Here is a 24,145-nt window from a genome sequence, read left to right as displayed (position 1 = left end):
GCAAAGCACACCTCAAACAGCCCACCAGCACCACAGGGCTGTACGTGCAGAAGTTCTGCCGAAGCAAAGATCACATTCTTGAGAAGTTAGATAAAAGTCCCTATTGTTCTTGCCGCCAAGATTATTTTTATCACATTGTCAACATAGTTGTTAATGTGCAAACATGCAGGTGAGATACAGAACACACGAAACTCATAAAAAGGGCGGAGACGATGTACGCACGTGCAATCAGAGCACTGGGGATGAGATGCACATAAAAATGCTCAGGGGGAGCAAGTGCTCGCTTGACAGATTAAGGAGCTGGCTGGCACTGTTCCTTGTGGTGAGCTGCTTGGTGACATTTATGGCACTGATAAATAAGATTTGTGAGCAAATATCATTAATTGATGTAGTTCAAGGAGTGACTGTTTGGCACATTTCTATGGAGGTGGTAATTCAGGTGCAAAACCAGAGTGACGCTGAGGGGTTTTGGATTTTGTTTTGGTTTATTTTTTTCTATAATGTTGCAGTTGTTTCAGAGTACAATGAGATTTTTTGGCTTAGAAGTGCTGCTGTAATTGGTTTCTGGGACTTTCTTGATTTGACCTAATTGGACATTTTGAAAGGTTTCCAAAGTACAGGGTAGGATTTTGCCAGTTTTCTATCAATGATTAATAAAGCTCATTTGGAGGATCAATTAGAGGTTCAAAAAGAAGATTTTGCACCAGGATTGTTATAAAACCAATGAATTCTGTTTTATTAGTGAACATTTTCAATGTTGAATGTTGAAAAATGCTGCTACAGTGAACAGTAAAGGCACATTGTTTTAGAGATAATTTTGTCCCTTCAGGTTATTATTATGTTATTTCAGTAATTCTAAAATCAGGGTGGGGAAGCACTTTAATTCTGGTTTGTAGTGATACTTTTGGCAAAATTCAAATTGTTGTTTTTAAAAAATCATTAGACTATTAAAGAGTGGTTTAAAGAGGTAAGATTTCCTGAAATGTTTATTTCCTTTTCACAGTGCTTGAAGTTTAAGTAGTAGATTTCTAAAAGTTTTTAGAAAGAATAAGTAACTGCCCTTGGTGTGTCTGAAGACCTAGTGAATTTAAAGACATGAAGTGATATGTTTGGAGGAAGGAAAAGCCAGTGGTGTATGCCATCATCAGTTTTTAATCATCCCAGCTCCTCCCCAAGTTCTCGTTTTCATAAAGATAATTTAAAAGCAACATGCAAGTGGTTCAGCCCGTCTCTGTGCATTTCTAATTTGTTTGTTTCCCTGGTACACAAGCATAGATTTGGTGGATTGTTTTTCCTACAGTCAGAGGACTGACTAGGGTGGATAAGTTAACAAGCAGGAGGTTCCTGCATGTTGGAATTAGCAATTTATCTGTCTCATCCATTGCTTGTTTGTTCATGTTTTGCTCATTCAGATGTATCCTAAAGAAATGAGATACCCAGCTATTACAGTAGTGCCAGTTTCTAATTTGTTCCAGGAGTTCATAGCCGTGGGTCTGAGCACATCAGGAAGGACCTGTAGGTGTGTAGGTGCTTCCATACTCCTTCTTATTGTATTTGGGTCATAAGTAAGGTTTTAATCTTCATGTTATTGGGTTTCAGCTGACTGGGTATCTAAATAAAAGTGTAGCACTGCTATGCTATGCTATGCTATGCATAGCTATGCCATGAGTTGCTATATTTACTCTTTAGAAGTCAAGCAAGAGCTTTTACTGAGGCACTTCCCTCTGCAAAGCTTTGTGCTCACCAGGTAACACTGCCATTCTGCTGCAGTGCTTGAAGGTCACTTGAGAAGCCAGAGTTTTGACTAAAGTGGGACTCTTCCTTCCTTCTTCCTTCCTAAAGAGATATTTTTCAAACTGGCCTCCAAAGTACCTTCTGGGATTCCTGACAGATCGGGTTTTCTAGGGGAAGGAACTGCTTCTTCTGCAGACACTATTAGCATAAATATCACAACATGAAGACAATAATCACACTCAGAGGACTCTTTCCTCTTGTATGTCAGGCAAATTGAGTTTAATTTGGCATTTACTGAAATATGACTGTTGAAAATCTACCAGCACTGCATATTACACTGAGCAGGTACAAATACTACACTATGTGCTACACTTGGGGCAAAAAAATGGCAACCCATTCTAAACTAATAGAATTATAGCACTATCCATTATATCATTTCTGCTAGCACCAGGGTAATATTTCTGTCCCAGTTCTCTCAAGAGAATTTAGGAACCAAAATACTTCCATGAAAACACTGTGCATATTTCCAAAATCTTCCAGAAATTCAACTATGAATGGATTCAGGATGAAGATGGTAAAGTGATCCCATTTGTTTCATGTGTTGGGCCTGCTAAAATAAATCTTATCGAAACACTGCTGCAGCAAGAATGGAGGATGAATGGGAAGATTATAGAGCATTATTATACATGTTTTTACTTACTAAAATGAGTAGATGACCTAATCTTCCCCAGAGTAGAGACAGCAGGCTTCTGCTCTCTGTTCTGAACTTAGTAGAAAGGTTGAATCTCAATTCCTAGATTTTGTTATTTTTACTCTGAGGTGGAGGTTGTTTCCCGGCATGTCTGTGTTTCTTGCTCTCTTTTCCATAGTAATGATTGCTTATGAAGAACAAGTTGGTTTAGAATAGGACGAGCTGCACGATCCCTCAATTAATGCACCCACCCACCTGGTAGTTGAGCTCCATATGGTCTTGGATTAGGAATGAGAGAACTTGCAAAGCTCTTGCTTCTGTCAGGCCTCCAAAATCAAGACTCTCCTCAGTGTGTTTTAGCTTTGCCTCAGAGTAACCCAGTTATAATTATTCCAACTGAAGGAGCCCTTCCAAGCCCTAATCTTTTAACTGAAACTGCTGTGGTTTGGGACAAGGGATCTGGTTTCAATGGGACCTCCACACATCTTCCCACTCCACCTTCTCTCCCAGCTGTGTTCACTCTTCATTTGATTCTTCTCAAAAGAGATGTCCCTTGTCCACTGCTGAAAGGGAACTGTGTGGCAAGCCTTTGGTGCTGCCACAACCACTTCAAACCACAGGCTTTTCTGCAGGCCAGTTAAATGCTATTTCTTCTTGCCTGGTGGGCTGTCCTTACTAGTGTGCTCCTTGACCATCCCATTTGGCATGATGGAAAAGCTACAGATCTGAGCTACTGAAACCTGTCCTTTGTCATCTACTTTTTGCATTAATATTAATTTATTAATGTGAAGTTGCTTCTGATATGTATTTTTGGAAAATCCAAACTAGGTCTACTATCATGAAATTTGGAGCCATGACTCATTAAAAAAATCATCACAGATGGCACTAGGACAAGAATGGTCTTGATTATCTTTTTAGAGAATAAGAATGAACTACTGGTTTTATTTATTCCAGTATCTCATCTAGCCCAGTTGCCCTTGGCTGATGAGTAGAGGATGCTTGCAAAAAGACTGGAAGAAATAGAAAAAGTGTAGGATTTCCTAACTTCTGGCAGTCAGAGGATATGGGAATTTCCTAAACCAGAAATTTCACTGGATTGCATCATGATGTTTATTGGCCATTGATGGACTTGTCAACCATAAATTGTCTGATCCGTTTTGAACTTTCTTGAACCTCCACATCATCCTTTGATAACAGTCCAAATAGCCTTTTTTAGTAAAATAGCTTTTGCAATAAAAAGGAGAACATACATAAATTCCTGTTTAGTCTGGAAGCTGGCTTCTGTCTAGGAGAGCTGAGACCTATTTTTCCCAATACTTTCTTGCTGCAATTTAGAAACATAGATCTTAAAAATAATTTATTGAAAATAATTTAATCTTACTGTTTTCTTTCAGTTCAAATTTTTTTGCCTGTGTTCATTCGGTTTTCTGGACTGAGCACTAATTTCCTGTGTCATGTGCAACCCTGCATAACTTGAAAAAAATTCCCTGCTGTGTTTTTTCATGACAGATCAAAAATGGATATGAACTGTGCATTGGAGGTTAGAGTGTGCCTCCAGATTTGTTTCTCTCCCTTTTGCTTTCCTTCTTGTTATTTATTTTTCTTTCCTATTTGTCTATATTTTCATTCATTTCTCTTCTGTTCTCACACATCCGCTCTGGTTCCCCTTGAGTTCTGGTGGTAGGATGGAATTGGATCTATGTACAAAAACAAAGTATTATTACATTAGGTTATTTTTATATTCCCCAGAAATCTTGAAACAGACATATATCACACTCTATTGGAAAATGGAAAATAAAGAGGAAAAGAAAGAGTATATAGTACTACTGGTTTATTTTCTATTTTTTTTTCCAGGAAATGGATATTTGCCCCAGACAAAGACTAAAGGATGTTGGCCAAATACCTTCAGTTAACACCAAAATGTTTTGTAGTGAATTTAGAGAAGATTGGCCTCAGTTAGCATAAATAATAAATGAAATTAATCTAAAGTCATTGCAGTCACGTACTGCCCATCAGTTTTGTTGTGTGTTTAAGCACTGCTTATCCATCATTTAGAGAGGGACTCACACAGGATGCTTTCCTGCTGTGCTGACTCACTCCTGGTAGTCTAAAAATGAAAAGGGGCATGTATGCTTCCTGATTTTCACGTTCCTTTTAACACTTTTAAAACAAAATGTTTTGGATTCTCTTTGTCTGCCAAAAGGTGGAGTTTTCATTTAATCAGCAGACTGGAGTAATTTTGGAAATGCTTTACTGTGATTGTTTTCATTTTTAATCACCGTGTCTCCTCATGCACAGTAGCACTCAGGAAGCAAGAGGCCTGGGAAATTGCAAATAAAACCTGTATGGCTTGTAAGACCCTGCTTCATTAGAGGGTCCCCTGCCCACCAGATAATGTGTGCTAGGTGGTCAAGTGATTCAGCTTAGCTCATGTTTCACTGCCCATGCTCTCTGCCTGCTTGTGTACAAACAAATTAAAAATGGAATAGGTGAGGTGTGTACTACTTCTGAGAAAAACACAAAGTCATTTGCATCAGAACTGATGAGCCAAATAACCACTCTAAAATCAAAGATCAGTAAAGCAAGACAAACCAACCAGTAATAAGGAAATCTGGTGGCTCATGTCAGATGCACAATGTCCATTACCCTTAGAAAGCCCAAAGAAACTGAAGCTCTCCCCTCTGCCCAGCCCTAAGGTGTGAAAGCCAGACAAAAATTACTTAGGGAGAAAAGTAAATTGAGAGCAATAAAGGATAAAAAGCTGAAATCCACCAAGGTACCAAACTAAGTTGTTATGTTAAAATGCAAGAGAAAGAATATGGTTTCATTGACAAGAGCCTTATGCCCTGAAGGGTGTACTGATTCCCTTCCAGCTCACCTCAGAGCTGGACACATCCTAGGCATGCCTGGACCAGCTATCAGGCATTTGATGAGGTCAATGTTAGGTCACTTTTTGATTGAGGGGAAGTTTCTGGCTCCTGCATTTGTGCACACAGTCATGGACTGTGCATAACTGGTGCAGTGGGAAATTGTGCCTGTACGTGACCTGAGCTTTGCTTCTCGGAGAGGAGGGAAACGCTGCCATTGCTGTCCTGGTACAAACTATGCCCTGCCTCCCTCTGCTCCTCCCTCCCCCTTTAGTGCCTGCTCCAGGTCAGGCAGCACAGACACTGCAGGGTTTCAGAGGCTCTTTGACATGTCCTGCACTTGTACTGAACCCTTATGCCAGGCATAAGAAAAGCATTTATGTGAATGCATGGTAGTCCAGCACATCCCTGAAACTCAAAGAGAACAACAGGACCTTTCCTTCTGCCAGACAGGAGTGGTGTTTCAGGCGCTTGGGGGAGCATTGATAGTGAAAGTTGCTGAGGGCTTAGGGTCCTGGATTTCCCAAATCTGGGGACTTACAGTTCATATGCAAGTATCATCTTCTGCCTAAGCAGATAGAAGAGAAACTGTGGTCATGTGAGGACCCAGGAGCATCTGTCCTCATGCACAGTAAGTGCCTAGAGGAACATTTCAAAATACTTTGACATACCTTTTCCAAAAGATGCAGAGAATTGGAATCAGAATACAGGAGGAAGCCGTACCTCTACAGTATGCACAAATATTTGCTCCTGCCATCAGTGAATGGCGTTCTGCCTCAGTTGCATTTGATGGGGACGATGACACATTTTAAGGCTCCCATTCTCACCGTCACATGGCTTTGTGTCCCTGCATTTTAGTCATTTCAGAGCAGTGCATCACCACCCCACTGGCTCATGCGGCACTCTGTGTTTAGCAGCACATATTTATGACATGGGGAGTGAAGAATGAAGTCTAACTCAAGTCCTTAACTAACCCGTAAGTTAGGGAGGGGATTAACTGCCAACTGCAATCTTTTACTAAGTATTAATCACTTAATATTATTTTCATTTTTTTGAAAAGTCTTTTGCTGCCTCAGTATGTCAACACACAACTGGGTTTGAAATCACAGCATTTGGGGGACTGCTGATACACTGCTGCTGTTAGCCTGACAAGGGACCTGTTGTGTTACTTTCTGGGTGAAGGAAGAAGTACATGTGGATGGGCTACAGCTATCAAGGTTTGCTCTTGCTTTACAAACCTGTCTTCCTGGCTGTGGTAGAGTTAAAAAATAATTACAAGTTTTTCAAAGGATCACCCACATACACATGGTATGAGAGCTCTTTTCTTTGTTGGTTTCATTTTATTTGTACATGACTCACTCTTGGCAAAATGAGTGAGCCTCATGAGCCTGTAAAAATTCTGTTTGGATTAAATGATTTGCATTAAATGATTTATAACTGCAAGAAGGCTTTAATATTCCTGTAATTCCTTAAGGAAAAACAAACTGATCTTATTCTTTCAAGTAGCTATTGCTTTCACGCCTGTTACTTCAGACGCCATTTTACTCGCTCAAGCTGATAGCTGCTAATGAGACTCTGGGTACTTCTTCCTTGCTTTCCCTGCCTCATGAATTAGAGATGGGTGGTGGGGATGTACTGTCATCTTTTTCTGAGAACGTTCTTCTGAGCGTCTCTGAAGGCCAGGGAACCTACAGCCTCCCAGACCTGCTTGCCTTGCTAAGAGCGAGGAGCAGCATTTGTGCTGGCCTGAGGTGGGGTGATCATGTTTCTGAGACCCAATTTACCCCGGTTTTGTAGCCCAGAGGCCAATCAGTCTTCATTTTCCTGTCAGAGCCGGTGTGCTGGTTACAGCCACTCCTGACTCCTGCATGGACCAGCTGTCAGCTGCCCTCACACCCTGACCCTTGGCTCCCCCAGCTCAAAAATGTGGGGGCAAGGGGAGAGCCCTTGTGCAGAGAGGGGACAGCCAGCCGCCGGCAGCCACCGAGGCTGCCCGCACCCTTGGGATACAGCCTCGCAGCAGGGTGTGCCTGGCCAAAGCCCATGGGAAAAGCATGCGAGTCAACAGCGGGACAACCCAGCCGGATGCGGGACGTGCCATCAACAAGCCCTTTAACTTCGTGTTTGCGCAGCGCCGCGACTGCCCCGGCTGCCCGCTCCGGAGGCTGAGGCGCGGCACAGTTGTTAGCGGGGGCCGCTGCCTTCGGCCTCAGAGCGCGGGGAATCCTCCTCCTTTCCCGTGCCCGTGTCGCTCTGACAGGACGACCCGCGGTCACGGGATTTTAATACTCGAAGCAGAGAAGCGTCGCGGTGCCCGCGCAGCGGCTCCCCGGGCCCGCAGACGCTCGCCGCCCGCACCTCTCCGTCGGAGCCCCCGGGGCGAAGCGGTCACCGGCGGCGCCCCGGGGCCCGCCCTGCCGGGCACCGCCCGCGGGGGGATCCCGGCTCCAGCGGCGCTACAAGTGGCCGCCGGGGGCGGTTTCGGCTCCGGCTCCGCCGCGGTTTCCCTCCGCCCCGCGCCCGCCTACCGGCGACCCTCTCCGCGGCGCGGAGGGGCCGCGGGGCGCGTTGCGTAACCAGCGCTGGGCTCCGCTCCGCCGCGCGTCGCTCGGGGCGGCGGGAGGCGCGGCGAGGCGGGTCCGGTCGGGTGGCCGCGGCCGGAGGTGAGCGCTGGCGGCGGGGCGGGCGGGGCCGGGCCGGGCCGGGCCGGGCCGGGGGGGCGCAGCGCGGCGCGGCGTGTGCGCGGCCCCGCGGGAGGCGGCGGCGCAGGCGGGGGGAATCCAGGTCACGTCCGCAGCCAGACGGCGGCTGGCGGGAGGGACGCGGCGAGAGGCACCGCACCGCACCGCGCCCGGGAGGGCGGGCGGCGAGCGGCGCGGGGCAGCGCTCCCCGGTAAGTGCCGCGGGTGGGTCAGTCCGCGGGCTGCGCTCGGCGGGCAGCGCGCCCGACCGTGGGCGTGGGCGAGCGGGGGCTGCCGGCTCCGCAGGTTGGCGTCCCGGAGCGCCCCGGGGAGCTGCGGGGCGAGCGCCGGGGAGCCGAGCCGCGCTCCCGGCCGCTCTCTATATTTAGCCGTCACCGGCGGGGAGAGCGGCGGCAGCGACGCGCAAACGCTGCCGGGGACGGAGCTCCGCCGGGCCGTCGGGGCGCCGCCCGCCCGCAGGAGCAGCAGCAGCAGCATCCAGGGGTGGCGGGGGGCGAGCGGCGGCGCGGCCCGGCCGGGAGGGCAGGCAGGCAGCGAGGGAGGGAGCCGCGGCACCGCCGGTATTCATCACCGCGGGGGGAGCGGCTGCCGGCGCTTCCTGATTTATTTATGTTTGCAGCATAGGTGGTATTTCCCCGTTAAGAGTTTATCCATTGAAGTTTTCTATTTGACTTTCTAAAGCGACGGCGACGACAACGACAGAAATCCGCGAAGTTAAAAAGCCAAATGTGTTAATTGTTAACTGGATATAGACGAGGAAGGCTTGTAGTGGGTGGATTGATCAGGCAGCGTACGAGTAAAAAGGCAAAGACAAAATTGTCGGCGAGGTGCCGGTAGGAAGGAGGGATCGCACCTGTTCTGGTGAGTGGTAGGAGCCCCATTGCCCCGTGGTCCCCCGAAACCTTGTTTACCCTCCTGTGATGCGGATGGAGGAAGGCGAAACACAGGTTAAAAATGCTGTAAAAATACCGGGTCTGACCAGGAAGGCAAACTGGACATTTTTTTCTACAGTATAAGCCGTGTTCCCTTTAGTATTTTAACACAAAATTCGTGTATTCGAACTGAGCCATCTGCTAGTTATAGTAACATATTTAGCGTTTATTTACAAAACTTAGTCTGTCGTAAATGTATGCTTGCATAATTGATAGACTGGATATTTTTATAAAAAATGGTTTGTTTTCCTTTTATAGTTCAGTACTACTTGTGTGTTGAGACAATTTTATAGATTTTTTGGTTCCTGTTTTCCCTTCTGAATAAACATTTGAGAAGAAAAACCAAAACAACAGAGCAAAGGGTTTGCTCTTTTACAAGAAATTTCTGTAATAGGTAATTTTCAGGAGAATTTACCATAATCAATGCAGTTGCATTGGTTAGTTGCGTTGCCTCACAGAGAGGCTTGAGTTCTGTCCCTTATTTGAACTCTAAATATCACAGCTATCTGAATGTATGGCCATTTTAAAGTGAAGAACCTGGAGGAAATCACTGGAAAGTTTAGCCCTTCACTTTCTCATAGAACAGTTGTTTAAGATGCAATAACAACAAAAGTTTTGTGAAACTGTGTTTGCCTACTTCCTTCCTGACAAGGCTTTTTTTCTTTTCTGCCAACTGGCATGAAATCACCCTTCATATTAGTCCCAGGACCCTTAAATTAGTCTCAGCCTTCTTCCAGTTTATTTGAATTGGTGACCTTTGGATGAGCTGGTGTGTTCCATTGTTACTTGCTAATGATGGAATAATCTAGTCCTGACGTACCAGTTGTGAAACCGAGGGCGCTGCTGCTGGATGGAAATTCAAATGTCTTATGGCTCCATGGTGGAAAAGGCAGGATTTAGCTGTGGTTTTCATCTGCTTTTAACTCTGTGGACTCTGATTTCCAGAACTGAAAGGGCTCAAACCAAAGTCTGTTAGAGTTGATGGAAAATCTGCCATTGATTTTTACTGATTTTGGATAGAATCCTGTATGAGCTGGTGTTTAGCATATCATGGCTACTCTAAACTGTTCAGTCCTTTTGAAATTCTTTGCATATCCAAGTCATTATGTAAAGTCAATTTTTTTGTGTGCTGTCTCTTTCTTTGTGAGAATGTTCTTTTGCTTAGTAGAAAGTGGTGGTGTTTTTTATTTGTTCTCTTACATGCTGCAGCATTAATTTTATTATCTGATCATTTCCTATTATGTGAGTATGACGTGGGCAATTTTGAAAAAATTGAAAGTGCTTTTTCTGAAGGCTACTTACACTGGAGACAGGTTTCTACAGGTACTTTTCCAAGACCTTGCAGGAGCTGGACATCTTATGTCATAAGACATGCTTTCTCTGATGTCCATGTTGTACTTCCCTTGTCCAGTATATATAGTTGTTTGCTGTCTTTTGTGTTTTGGGTTTTTTTCCTTACAAATGTGAAGAGGAGAAAGTTGTTAGTGATAACAGATACTGGTGTTCTGTGAAGAAGCTTGCAGAATAACACATACCTGTGGTAGGCATATATTCTCTCCTGGCTTCCCTGTTGTTGATGATGAGCAGGATTTTTCCTCTTGGCTATATGTAAAACCCCAGCCAAGAGAAAGTAGGGAGGAGAAGGACTGCTAAACTTAAATTATGGAAGTTTGTCAGAGTTTGTTGTCTAGTGTAGCCTGTCTTGAAATTTGATTCCATTTGGAAGGGAGTCAAGGGATGAAACCTCAAAAAAACCCACCTGATTTGAGGCAGGACGTCCTCCAGCAAGAATCTCATTTGCCACCGGAAGGGTGAGACCAGGAATTTTGGCTCCTTGGAAAAGGAAATTCTGGAGCTCATTATCTCTCCACCATCATATTCTGGTTCACTGATTTGGGGTTTGCTTGTTACTTAGAGTAGAAGAAGGCAAAAGAGACATGCATGTGAAAGAAGCTCAGGTAAATAAGCTGAGATGAGGGAAAGCAGGTGAAACACAATTACTGTGAGCCCTCATGCCTTGGATTTCCTCCTAGGACTTGGAAAGTGCTAATCTTCCCAGCCAAATTAATTTGCTCTTAAATGAGAGATGGCTGTTGTGGCAGAAAGCAGAGCTGTACTGCAAGGTGCAGGGTAGCAGTGCAGAGCTGCATCTTTTCTCCATCTTGTCCTTTTTCCTGTGGGATTTCCAAAACCCATGAGAATCTGGCCTCTGGAGGAAAGGTGGAGATAGTGCTGGGGCATTCTTCACCTACCTGCAGGGACTGAGGCAGCACATCCATGCCTTGGGTTTGCAGAGATTATGGCCAGGATATAAATGTGTGAGTTCACTGTCAGAAACGGTCGGAGGATCAATCAGGAAGGATTTTCCTAATAGTTCCACAGTTCATCTTTGTTCCCTTCTTTCCAAATATCAGAAATGGCTATGTGTGTAATACAAGATTCTCTCCTGCACGGCCCCATTTAAGTAAATAAATAATAGCTGTTTGGTAACTCTTCAGGTGTATGACAACAGAATTCTGCCCAAGTCACCAAGGTCCTTTCCTTCTATCTGCTTAACTGAAGGAATGCCTCTGGGTGGGAGAGGAAGTCTTAGTCCAGGGAACTCCTTGGCTTAATTTATCCCATCAAAAGAGTTAGCAGAATAATTCACATAGCCACTAATGTGGCAGTACTGCTGCTGGCGTTTTTTAAACTTGTCATTAATGGTGCAGTGGAGAAATAATCTCCCTTCTTAGGGATGAGCTAGGATTTTATGTGTTGTACAGGGATAACTAAACAAACAATGTTTGCATGTGTTATGAGAACCTTCGTCATTAAAGTCAAGGGCAGACGATAAATTTCTGTGTAAAGATTAAACAATTGTATTCCTTTAATTCTGTGTTATTCCATCAGTTGTATGTGGTCCAAGAGGACATTTTGAATAAAGTAATTGAGTCTTGCATAAGTTGTTTCTCTCATTTAATTCACAACACGTGAATGAGATTGTTTCCACTATTCATCACAACTACTTAATTTAAATATGGTCATAGTAGGGGGACAATGAAAGTAAAAAGACTGGTTGGAAAAGTTGTGTCTGTTGTTAACCTTTTCAGTGTATGGTCACACTGCCAAAGTGCATGTAAGCCTGCAACTAGAGAGGAGTAAATTGAAAGCAAATAAAATGGGGTTTTTTTGACATACCAAAGTTAACCTGAGTATTCAATTTTGAATGCCTTTGGTAATAAAAATTCTCATTTTACTCTAATCCATTTTAGCTTATTAGAAATTAAATATCCTGTGAAACTAGTGAACTAATGAAAGAACAAAGGATTAAACCACAGTTTAAAAAATACTCTGTATCCTCACGTGTCTTAAATATAGAGAAGCTGTAATAATTTTTACTGATGCACTAAAATACTCTTATGTTATAATTAGATTATAGGCATGAGAGCGGTATGATCATTCTAGACTGTTCTGTGTCCTCTGGTGAACCTAACCCAATAAGTTAGGGTTCTGTTTTTCCATTGGAAGAAATGAAAGGACTGATTATCAAGCTGCCTAACAGTAAGGTAAAAACAGAGCAAGAAGATCAATGTCTCATCAAGTGTATTTAGAGTCAAACCAAGCATTAAGTCTTTCTTCTTCTGGGTGGAGTGAAGTTGGTACATGTAGAACCAAATCACATGTATGTTTGCATACACAATGATTACTGTTTTATCTCGGGCAGAAGTTCATTCTGCTCACCTGCTAATTTTTTTTTTTTTCATTTTTGATGTTTAACTGTCTTGGATACCTCACGAGAGTTGGTTGGCATGAACTGCATGCCACAGGTACAGCACCAATGTTGCTTGACAGTAAGATGTGCTTTGCAACAGCTGTGGTGTAGGAAAATAAAGGAGCTCTTTGAAGAAAATTAGAAGTATCTGTCAACTACGTAAGTAGTTGGATCCTTGAACAATTGCTCACTAACTGATATCTTAGTGACATGCATATGGATGAACCATTTTCAAAACATTCACAAGAAAAAATATACTTCTGTGGGTAAGAAGAGCTTTTTTCATCACCATTGCAAGTTGGCTTCCTTGAGTTGTGTGTCATGTTTGCTGTGATTATCTACATCTGTACAAGGTTCTTGAACTGTGGTCCTTTTCCTTTCTTACATTTTCATTTGCAGACCTTCACATCTTTCTTCCCCTGACTTGGTTTTGCACCTTGGCCCCCTTTAGTATCCTGTTATCTCCACACCTCCCACTCTTGACTTTGCATTGTTTCTCTTGATTCCACTGTGCCAGCTCCTTGCCATGTGCTCCAGCCCAGCTCCACTTTGGCAGGTGTGGAGTGCTGCTGCTGCTGCTGCTTGGTTTCCTACCAGTGGAAAGAATGACCACTAATAAATTTAAGCTATTTCTTCTTTAGCATTGCTTTTTTCCTCCGACCTTTAGCACAAAATCATTCCTGGTTCATTTGCCTACCTTTTTGCAACTTTTGACAGGTGGGATTGCCTTCATATGACTTTGTTCTGTTTTCTAGCTTTACATTAAAATAGTTTTATTCCCATGATTTATTAACTTGTCCCCGGCTCTTTTTTATTTTTAATATTTCATACATCTTAAAAAAGATGTGGCATGTTTGTGTGCAAGGTGCTTCAAAGTATAATTATGAGCTGTAACATTTATGTATAATTCTTAAAATAACTGTGTTCCTCCCTTCACGAAATTGAAGGGTTTATCTTGAGCCTTATTTTATAAGTTAGGTGTCTTGCTTTCTACACTGCATTTTTTCTCATTAAAAGAAGATAAGGTGAAATGCATTATCCAGTTAGATAAACAGGGAAAGAGTCTGTACAGGGTTGTATCCATGTAATTCCAGAATATACATGAGCATGCACATCTGCCCTGAAAAAATATTCCCCTGCAGAGTATTTGTGACAAATTTAATTATTAAAGCAAAATAATTACTTCATTAAATATTAAAGTATAATTTTATTTCTAAAAATACAGAGAAAATTGTGTCTGGAACAGAGAGTGCTTCCTGTGCAGTGCTGAACTGCATGTATTTTGTGTTGTGCCCAATTCACTGATGTGACTTACTGAAGTGATTTATTTTATTGAAATTTTCTATGTGACCAGAATAAAACAGCTTGGGCTAGAGGACTTGGATCAACTATTTAACTGTAGAAGTTGCTGATTATTAAGGTTAAAGAAAGGAGAAGAAAAAGCCATAACTAGGGTTTGATATGCAGCTTTAATTCAGGCCTCTTTGAATATATGCAGGTAAACTAAGCTTTAGAGTCCATGGATGGTATTACTTCTCTTTTCAGGGTGTTTAGCCCTATGTAATAATTGCCATCCTTGAAACCTCCTCTTAAATTTATTTTAAAACCAGGAAACTTGGGATCAGATCACAGTGAATGCAGTTGGTTATGTAGAATATTGTGGGCGTGTGGTCCTTGCCTGTGCATTACACATGTGTGACAGTAATTTTTCACAGGTTGTAAATTTTAGTTGAAAATCACCTCTGCACCATGAAGGTATCTAACCTGACTACCCAACTTTTTATTTAATTGTTGCAAACTGTTTAACTCTCTTTATTTCTCTTGCTTCTCCTGTTTCCCCTGCCCCTAGTCCCATGCCTCAGACACTTCACACTTTTCTCCTTTGCCAGAAATGGGACAGGGATGCTAGAGACATTTCATTTTTTTGAAGAGTCTTATGCATTGAGATAGCATCCTTGACCTTCTTTCCCCTTAGAACATTCTGTCAGTTGCTCCAGTACTGAATCTAGCCAATGTTGAGGGCAGCTGCCATGCACCTGGTTCTTTCTTACAGGGTCTCCATGCCACCAGAAGGGATAAGCCCAAGGAGTGCCACTTGCCGTTTTGTTGACCAGAACCTGTGCTTTTGCCTTCTTGACTTTTTGCATTACTGAGTATTGAGTTATTTGAGGTTTTTTTTGTCTTCACTGCCATTTGGCATCTTCCTGCCTGGCAGCCCTACCTGGCAGTTCTGCTGGCTGTGTATGTGAGCACTGCCCCGTGCTGTGAGACTTGGACATAAATGGTGATAGCCTCCGTACCCTCCAAAAATGCACAAAACCTTCTTTCTTGTCGAGTAGGTTGTTGCACAAGATACCATCTTGATGGCAGCTGTCTTAATTTGCATTGAACTCTGGGAGAACCCAGAGACTGCTCTGATAGTCAGGCCTCCCTGGAAGCCTGTGTGCTTTCATCCTCTGCCCAGGGAAGATGAATCTCAGCTGCTGCCACTCTCACGGTAGGATGTGGGGAATGCGCTCGCAGTCATTCTGGCCATGACTTTCCAGTGGGTGGATGGTGGGAGTGTGTTTTGCAAGGCAGAAGGATCTTCTGCTGTTATCTCTTCTACAGACCTCATATCAAAGCACTCTCTTAGATTTGGGAAGTGCTTTCTGTGCTTGGAGGTTAGGCATGAATGGGAATAGCATGACCTGGGGGAAGGAAAGTGCTGGATTCTGTAATTCCCAAGGGAGGAAGGGCTCTGGTCGAACTGTCTCTATAGAGCAGTTCCCTGGGCTAGCCATCCTCATCTCTCCATCCTACTTGCAGTGACATGGGTAAGTCTCCTTGCTTTGGCTCTGCAGTGGCTTCTCTTCAGTGCCATTTCCTTGCATGGAACCATGTACATGGAAAACCATACATATATGGAGGGCGCTCCCTTCTGTTTTCAGATGTGTTAATATCTTCTAAAATACATGCTAGCTTATAAATTCCAGAATCTGGATGAAACATGGGGGTTTTTTTCCCACATACTACAAGAAATGTTTGTGAAGCACACATAAACTTAGGCAAGCCACTTTTCCTTTTTGACTAGACTATTATTTTCACTGGGACAGCAGGATTCATCCTTGTCATAAGGTCCTTCCTTTCAAATTACTGGTTCACTTCCAATGAATAGAATTTAAGTAGTTGAAAGTAAAAAAAATTAAAATTTGGCGTATAGAAAAAAGCCCAACTCTAAACATTTCCTTTGCTACTTCTGCAGAAATACTATGACTCTTTGTACAGTTTGCCCAGAGGGCATTGTGACATCTCCATCCCTGGGGATACTAAAAAACAGGTGGACATGGTCCAGGGCAACCTGCTGCAGGTGGCCCTGCTTGATTGAGCAGATGGTGGAATGGACAGTCTGCAGCCTCAGGCATTCCTTGACTGAAACTTTCTGAAAACGTTTTGAAAGAGAACCGCAGTTCCTTTGATAGAGCTGAGTGAAATACAGAATAATTTAAGGTAGATTAATTCAATGGAAAGTGTAAAGCACACTTTCAAATTAAGCTGGTATGCCAGGCTTCCCCATAATAAATTAAAGAGAGTAAAAAAAAATTATGAATTTATACCAAATTAACAGAGCAAATAATATTGCTTCTGTCTACACAAACTACTGTAGCTCCTCTGTAACTTTAAAAGGTGCTCTAAATATATTTTCCATGCACAGATCAGAGTTATGAGCTTACTTAAAACTTAGAAAGAGAATTCATGCTCTCACCTTTCACATAAGAGGCCAATTCTCAGGATCATTGCCTTTGATCCCATAGAAAGAGTCATAGGATTAAAAAGGAGCCAGAACTTGCCTGCTGTTTAGTAGTAATTTTCTGATTATACTTTGCTCATACGAATGTAAATGTAAAGAGCTAAATTTACATAAGCAGACTACTCTGTGAACCTTTGCCCTCTCCTCTCCCTCAAACTTTGCTGTCCAGTTTGGCTCCCAGTGCATTTTCAGAAATCTCTTTCTAGGGTTACTTGTCTCTCTAGCAAGAAACCCAGGTTCTGGAAGCAAGAAAGTGTTGGAATTGCAGCCACAAAACCTGAGCTCAAGCAATCTTCCCTGTGCCATTACTGCTACTCCTGCTCACGAGGCAGCCCTGTGGGGACCAGTGTGGACACTGGCTGGCAGCCAGGCATGTACCAGACATCTCTTTACCTTTGCTCATAGATAGAGCTCATCCACAAATGGCAGCTAGAAACTCATGCCTATAATAGAAGTTCATGTTACTTTGACCTGTGTTTTACTATAACAGTGCGGGCTGCCTTTTTCCTGAAAAAAATAATTTCTCAATATTTTTATCAGTTTATTCCCTCAGCTTAGAACTAGCAGGAAGGTTGATCATCAATTTGTGGTGGAGATAGAAAGAAAAGGGGAATTGGATTGCTGACAGGGTATTGCTTGCTGGCTGTGCAAACATAGTGTGCAATAAGACAAAAAGCTTGGGCTCCTCTTTGTGAAGTTCAACTCCAAGCCAAATTAACTTGACCTCAGCCTCTTCAAAACGTGTCTGTATAAATATAGCTGTAGTCGGTTTTGATGATCACAGGTCTCTGCAGCTGAATTAATTATTTGATGGTGCACGAAAGATATGTAAAGGGAGACTTTTGCCCCTGAAGCCCAGATCTACAAGATCAAATCTACAGACTGATTTTCTTTTCTAATGTTTTCTTGCTAAGTGCTTCCTTATACATCATGCCTAATCTTGTCAATATTTCTTTAGGTCTTGCTCCTTTAAATAGCTTGAAAGCTGTTTGTGTGAGGATGGGCAGCTGAAAGAAGCAAAGGCATTGTGAGCCCTGCACAGTCTTAGGATGGTCTGTGTTTGGGACATGAGAGTAGTATGGCATTACTCTGTTTGCTTTGGAGAGTAATCTAATCTAAAAGAGCTTGAAACAGTTTGCAAATTAGGACTATGGAAACCTCAGTGTTGGGTTTTCTCTTCTTTAAGAGAAGAAATATTTAAACTCAGAAAGAGCATTAGGCAGGAAGAATTTGAGAGATTCAACCTGGCAGATGTTACAAGGCATGTGATAGAATAGGACTGAGCTTTTACCTATTGCTGTGTGAAGTTAAAATCTGCAATCTCTGTTAGGAGCTCCAGATTTCACAACACTTGGGTGATGGTGTAACAGGAAGAAGGGTGTGGGCAAAACTACAGAGCTACATATGAGTAATTCAAGACCTCACCTGTTTTCCCATGTGGAGAGCAGGACAAAGTGGGGAAAGCAGATGGACAGATCAGAAGTTAGAGTTTAATCGCTTCACTTTTGTTGAGGTTATCTGTACTGAGGATAATCTTCAGGGATTCGTGTTTGCTGCATGCTTTTTGCATTTTTTTTTTGGTGGATACATTTTGAGTCAGAAAAAATGATGTCCGGTGTCACACCTTTTATGTTCTGTCTCAGCGTAGCAAATCTGAGGTACTAAGTTATAGCCAGCAGATGCCAGCAGCCTTTGGAATTGTGTTTTCTGCAGTGATGTTCCCAGTGGTGAACAAGCTACCTTTTTAATAATATCAAAGGGGTGGAATTACTGCCTCACTTCCACGTGAAAAGTCTCAGTGAATATTACAGGCAGATTATGACTTTAAGTAGTGCCCAGGAGTGAAAGGTCAGAAAGAAAAAGCAATGATCCCAGCAATGATTTTTTAAATTGGGTCAGCATTACATGTGTTAAATAGATGCATGTCTTCCTGCAATGTTTGAAATTGGGGTCAGCACTCCAAAATGAAACTTAATGAGATTGTCTTCAGTGGCTATTATGGCTGGAGAATTGAGAAAGGCAAAAATAAAGGTAGGTGATACAAGCTTGCTGTTTTCCAAAGCTCAACAGTTTTCTGAGCAAAATTATCTGCTTACAGGGTGGTTTTAAGATGGAAGTAATTTTATCTACAGTGCTAAATTTGGAATCAGTATACCCAGCCATCTGCATCTGTGTATATGGCAAGTCTAATATCTTGATTTGGGGATTAAATTTATACCATGCTCTTATGTATTTTTTTTTCTGACCCTTACCTTAGGCTTTGGTTTTGTTCTATTTTTTCTTTTTCTGTTATAATGTGGAATCTCATTGTTGAATATTGTTGCATTTCATATTTACTGATATCTTTATGAAAAACTTGGTGAAAGTTTGTGAAAACTCAAGGCTCCTTATACTCCCATATGTCAATTAGCCAGTGGTATTGATACTGAATGCAATTAATGCTCTTCTCTTTGTAATACAAGCTAATGTCCTCTAATCAACATTATGTAATTCAACAAATAGAGCAAAACCTTCTGAATTAAGATACTGTTCTCTCCTATTATCTCTGGATGTGCAGCATAGCACGTATTTTTGTATCTTCTGAACATTTTGTAGATCAGCAGCTGAATTTCTGGGAGCAAACACATTGTATTTTTGAGTTAATGAATTTCACTTTCTTTCAGCACTTATGTTCAAGTTATGTTTATGCTGAATTACACATTGTTAATTAAGAATAATTTTATCTCTTTGGTTAACAGAAGAAATTGGGGCATTATTAGGGTGTTGGCCATGCTGTTTCCACAACGGGTTAGCTGCTTTGATCTGGCTGTGTTGACAGTGAAATTGGGTCTTCTGCTTGGACATGTAGAAGTATGTGTTTGTTAGACTGTTATCAAATTGGAGGAAATTACTAGAATCAGTAAAGTGAAGACACGCACAGTAATGAAAGTCAAGCAATGCAGGGTCACTCAGAACACTGTCACTTTGCTGATGTAATTTGTGTCTGTAAACAGAGGTCATGATGTCATGCTACAGCTATCCCAGCTCTTCTCAGTTTTGTACCATTTTCCTGTAGCTCACACAAGCCCAGTCATAGAACACTGCATTCCCTTTTGTGTACTGCTCCTTATTTAGTCTTTTTCTCCTAACCAGAAGAGATTAAGCAGCAAAGAATTCAGGCAAGATTTTGAAAAATAATAGAGTGTGAAACAAGAATTAAACTAGAAAAGACTGCAAATATGTGTGTATATATATATATATATAGATACACACACATACATATACACACCCTGTCTGTATACATCCATTAGTGACCTTGTATTTGCTGAAAGAATTGGTGAAAGGTTACTGCAAAAAATGAGGGGTTTAAAATTTTTAACAAGGCGATTTACTTCCTAGACTTTGGTCCATGTGTGATGGTATTACCACCCTGGGAGTGGTCGATAGGAATTAAGCTGTGTAAAGCACCAGCAGCTGTGAATTATAGAACGATAAAACTTTGGTAGAATGAGGGGTAGGCACCTACTGAAGTCCCCTCTTCCATGACCATTTTTGGTATTAGTGATATGTCCTGGTTTTGAACACTAAATGCCTTTGACCTAATTTAACTCTAGTGTAACAGCATTGGAAATATGAGGCATTTCCATCATGGAAAGGAGGAAGGAAAATACATTGAAGTATTTCCTTATTTAAGTGTAATATTTTTCCTCAGTTAAACATATGCAATAATATAAAGCAAGATACAGCAAAAAATAGGATTCAGGGGTATTTGCCTAAAGTAAGCATATGCAATCTTATAAGCACTGTGTGACATTTTAGATTTTATTTAATTTTCCCTTTAAGCTTCAGACTGGAAATTAAAGTGCCCTAAAGGAAGGAGTCTTTATTCTAGCTGAAGTGCTCTGATTGCGCTGATCTTTTCTTCCTTTTCCTTCTCTTTTTGGTAGTATTTTAAGGTTTGTGGCTTGTCAGGGAGGAAGTGCCATCTATCTTATTAGGAACATTGGCAGCTAAAGCTACTCCGTGCCTCTTCAGTGATCTTAACAATCACCACTCAGCCAGAAAAGGAGGAGGACCTTGCAGAGTTGCAGGTTATCTGCGACCCTAATTCAGAAGTGTGTCTGTAATTTAGAAAAGTTGCAGGGCAGGTTGTGGGATCCATGCTGTGGTTGGCCATCTCACTGGCTGTTTGGTTCTTCTCAAAAGAAACACTGTTCAAAATATTACGACAGCTTTTGTGAAACTTGTGATTTAAAATCACAAGTTACATTTAATTTAACACAAGTTTAATTTAATTTAAATCAAAAACTCAGAGCTGTGACTAACTATATGAAGATTGTAGGTTGGTCAAAGCACGAGAGATTACATTTCAAGACCAATGCTAGGAGAAGTAGACAGGGAAGAAAGGGGGGAAAAGCTACCCTGTCTCCATGTCAGAATTACCAGCTTTTTCCCCCTCTATTGCTTGGTATTCCAGCTGGGTAGCATTCCCCAAAATGGGGTGGTCATACCTGGGTTTGAGCAGAGGTGTCATCGTAGAACTTCAGTGCTTTTCAGTGCAAAGAAATCCAAAGGGACTCCTTCGTCCTCGTGAATTTTTAAAATATATCCTGACATCCTTGATTTCAGAATGTAGGACATCAAATGAAGAGCATTAGTCCTAACATTTGGACAACATCCATTTCAAGTGGATCTTTTTCCAACACAGCAGTGTTCACAAAGAAAGCAAGTTAGGTGCTTGGTGTTTCCTATATTCACGTAATTCCTTGTTGTTCTTAATTTTTAATTTATTTTTTTTTTTTTAGGATCCAGTTTGTTCTACTATAGTCCTTACAAGGGAACATTTCAGAAGTTTAAATGAAAAGTTGCAGTTCTCGTAGAGTATGTTTATGGTCTCCAGACCTACCACTCTCAGCTGCTGCAAAGTCACAAAGGATCACTAGATACAATTTATTTTGTCTTCTAAAACTGCTGATGAGCTTCACAGGTGTCTGGGTGGCTCTGCAGAATGTCTGGGAGCAAACTGTTTCAGGCAAAATCCTTACAGGTGAATAGTGGATGTAAGCTTGTTTTTCATAATCTTCATTCTGTCATCATACTCCCCTGAGGAACTTCTGGAGCCTGGTGGTGGTTTTAGAAATGTGTAAGGTAGCAATAGAAATAAGATGCATATGGGAGTAGCAATAATGAAGGAGAGACTATTTCACCACTGTTGGTGATTGTCTGGAGGTGAATTTCCTGACGTTAAATTCCCAAAGTGCTAGGAGGTCATCTGATAACATATAGTAAAAATGAGCAGTTGCATCTCTATTATAATTATGGTGTTAAATTTGTGCTGCTTTCTTGCCTGAATTCCAATATGTTTGGTCTGAATTGTTTGTAAGGATAGAGTAGTAATCCATGAAGAATGACAAAATTACCATGGTCTGTTTGTGTTGTGTTGTCCAAATAAAAATCTCTTTTCTGTTTGTACCTGCATACATTTAAGACTAAATGTACCTATTTCTATGTTACCCATTTGTAAATGGTGCTTTACAGTCATATGAAAAGAGATACAGTCTTTTCAAGATCTTCCAACATATTTTTATGTAATTATGTCTATTTTCAATAGCCTTTCTGGTTTTTAGCACTTAATTAGGACAAATACACCTAAGTGATTCAATTTTCAGTGCTGTCTGGTTACCCATGTTAAAAATTATTCTTTAACTCTGTGTGTTTGCCTTTTTGAGGATATCATGACTCATTATTTACTTGTGGGTAATCATCTTTAGTAAACAGTACATCTTGTGAGAGCTAATACAGAGCTCTGTGTGTATCAGTTAGAAAGGACCCTTCGAATCAAAAGTTCCTGCCAGCTGCCACCTCCTCAGCTAATATCACCTCATAATACAGAGCTAGTCACAAAATACAGAAGTGATGTTTGTGTTTCAGGAAACAGGAAAGCTTGCAAATAAACCAGAACTCAGTAACAGCTATGACTTCAAGGCTGCAGCAAAATATATCGGGGCATGTAATACTCCAGATTTCTATTTTGTGTCTGGTATCTTATTGCTATGTTTAGTGAGTATTGTATACATTTTCAATTAATGGACGCAACAAAAAAAAAAAAAAAAAAAAAAAAAGGCAAAAAATGGAATAACTTAATCTTGTCCTTTTTGGAATAACTTAATCTTGTCCTTTTTTCCTGCTGTGGGAAGAAAATATACTTTGTATCTATTACCAGTTACTTTCCTTAACATGATATCCTAGGTTTAGATTTTGAATCATTCCCTGGCTGACTAAGTGATGACTCGCTCGTTTTTGTCTCCTGTTTAGAGAAGAAGTGAAAAGATTTAGCTCATGAATTTTTCATGGAGACCACAGATGTACTGGTTGGGGCCAAGTGCTGTCCTCAGCCCCAAGTCAGTGTCGCCGGTGAGCTGTCGATGGCAGCACTGCGAGCGCGTTTCAGCCTAGAACTGAGATTCAAATGTTTTGCTTCTCGTGTGCATGTGGGGGTAAGAATTAAGGAGATGGCAGATAAACTGATTATAAAAATAGATAGGAAATAGAGGTTCATTTTCCAGTCCAACATGCTGCTGCCAGTACTGAAGCAAGGGTAAAACCATTACTCACTGCCCTGCGGGTGCTGCACCCTGCAATGAATGAGTACCATATTTTAAAATATCTAGTAGCATTATGAAAAACTGAAGTCGAAGCACGAGTTCAGATCTTGATTAGTGAAACTGCCTTTCCACCTTTGGTGCTCATGAGCCAGAAAAATCTGATTATATTTTAAACTTTCCCAAACGGACTTTGCCTTTTCCCTTCTTAGGAGCTGCCTGTGAAACCAACAGCAAGGAAAGGTGTAGCACAGAAGGCAGCTTTACTTGCCTTCATAGCCTGGTTTCAGGTTGGAAAGATCCCTCTGAAGTTTTACTGTACTCTTTCAACCTCTCTGTTTTTCTGTACTTTGAAGTTAAAAACCAAGTTAACCTTTGACCAAGAATTTCAAAATCACCTGGTAGAAAGCCCTTCCCTTTCTGCTGCCTGATAAATGAAAAACTCTCCTTTGCATATAAGACTCAAAAAACCTCTGTAGAAAAGACATGAGGCTTTATTAATTCTGAATTGCAGTTTTTCTGGATAATTCTCTTTAGGATGAGGCACCTCTTCCAAGTGTTTGAAGCTCTTCCTTACTTTTGGACCTGGAAATGGAATACTAAGCAAAAATAATTAGAGGGAAAATGTTAGCAGCACTGTTGTGATGTAAAGACCTTACCTGCAGCTGGGGTCTGCCAGGTAAATGAGGGTGACTGTCAGCCTCACCAGCTCGACACCTGATAGAAAAGAAGAACCAACACAAAGAAAGCTAAATGAAAAAATGCCTATGCCATGTGGTTTCTGTGCTGTAATGAAAAAAAGAATCCCTTTGTGCTGAGCTTAAGGTTGTTTTTTCCCATTATCTTATTCACCATCTATTTTATGAAAAAGGGCAGAGCATGGGCAGAGCATGGACTGGTTTCACAGCTCTCTCCAGCTAGTGGGCATAGGAAGTCTCAGCCCCCGTACTAAATTTCAGTACAAAATGAAGAGCATTGTCTGGTATAGGGTAGATGGTATATTTCATATTTGAAATTCCAGCCACTGCTCCCTGCATGAACAGCGGAGGTTTCTGACTTGAGGTTTCTGAGTGAATCTGTTAGCAGTTTCATAG

At 41.8% G+C, this 24,145-nt stretch overlaps 1 protein-coding gene across 3 annotated transcripts in view; it reads left to right on the top strand.

Moving 5' to 3' along the window:
* Window positions 1-7,799: 7,799 nt before the first annotated feature.
* The window catches only part of THRB (thyroid hormone receptor beta), a 156,599-nt gene continuing 140,253 nt past the window's right edge, over window positions 7,800-24,145 (top strand). Inside the window, exon 1 of one of the 3 annotated variants that reach the window (XM_059468289.1) lies at window positions 7,800-7,955. The gene's annotated coding sequence lies outside the window, so the exon portion shown is untranslated. Of the gene's footprint in view, window positions 7,956-8,031; window positions 8,186-24,145 lie in introns of those variants that run through there. The other 2 variants (XM_059468305.1, XM_059468297.1) reach the window with 2 other exon arrangements.

This window comes from Ammospiza nelsoni, chromosome 1 (assembly GCF_027579445.1).
Source record: "Ammospiza nelsoni isolate bAmmNel1 chromosome 1, bAmmNel1.pri, whole genome shotgun sequence".
Lineage (NCBI taxonomy): Eukaryota > Metazoa > Chordata > Aves > Passeriformes > Passerellidae > Ammospiza > Ammospiza nelsoni.
Note: the sequence above shows the minus strand (reverse complement) of the source record. Positions and strands in the feature narration are given on the sequence as shown.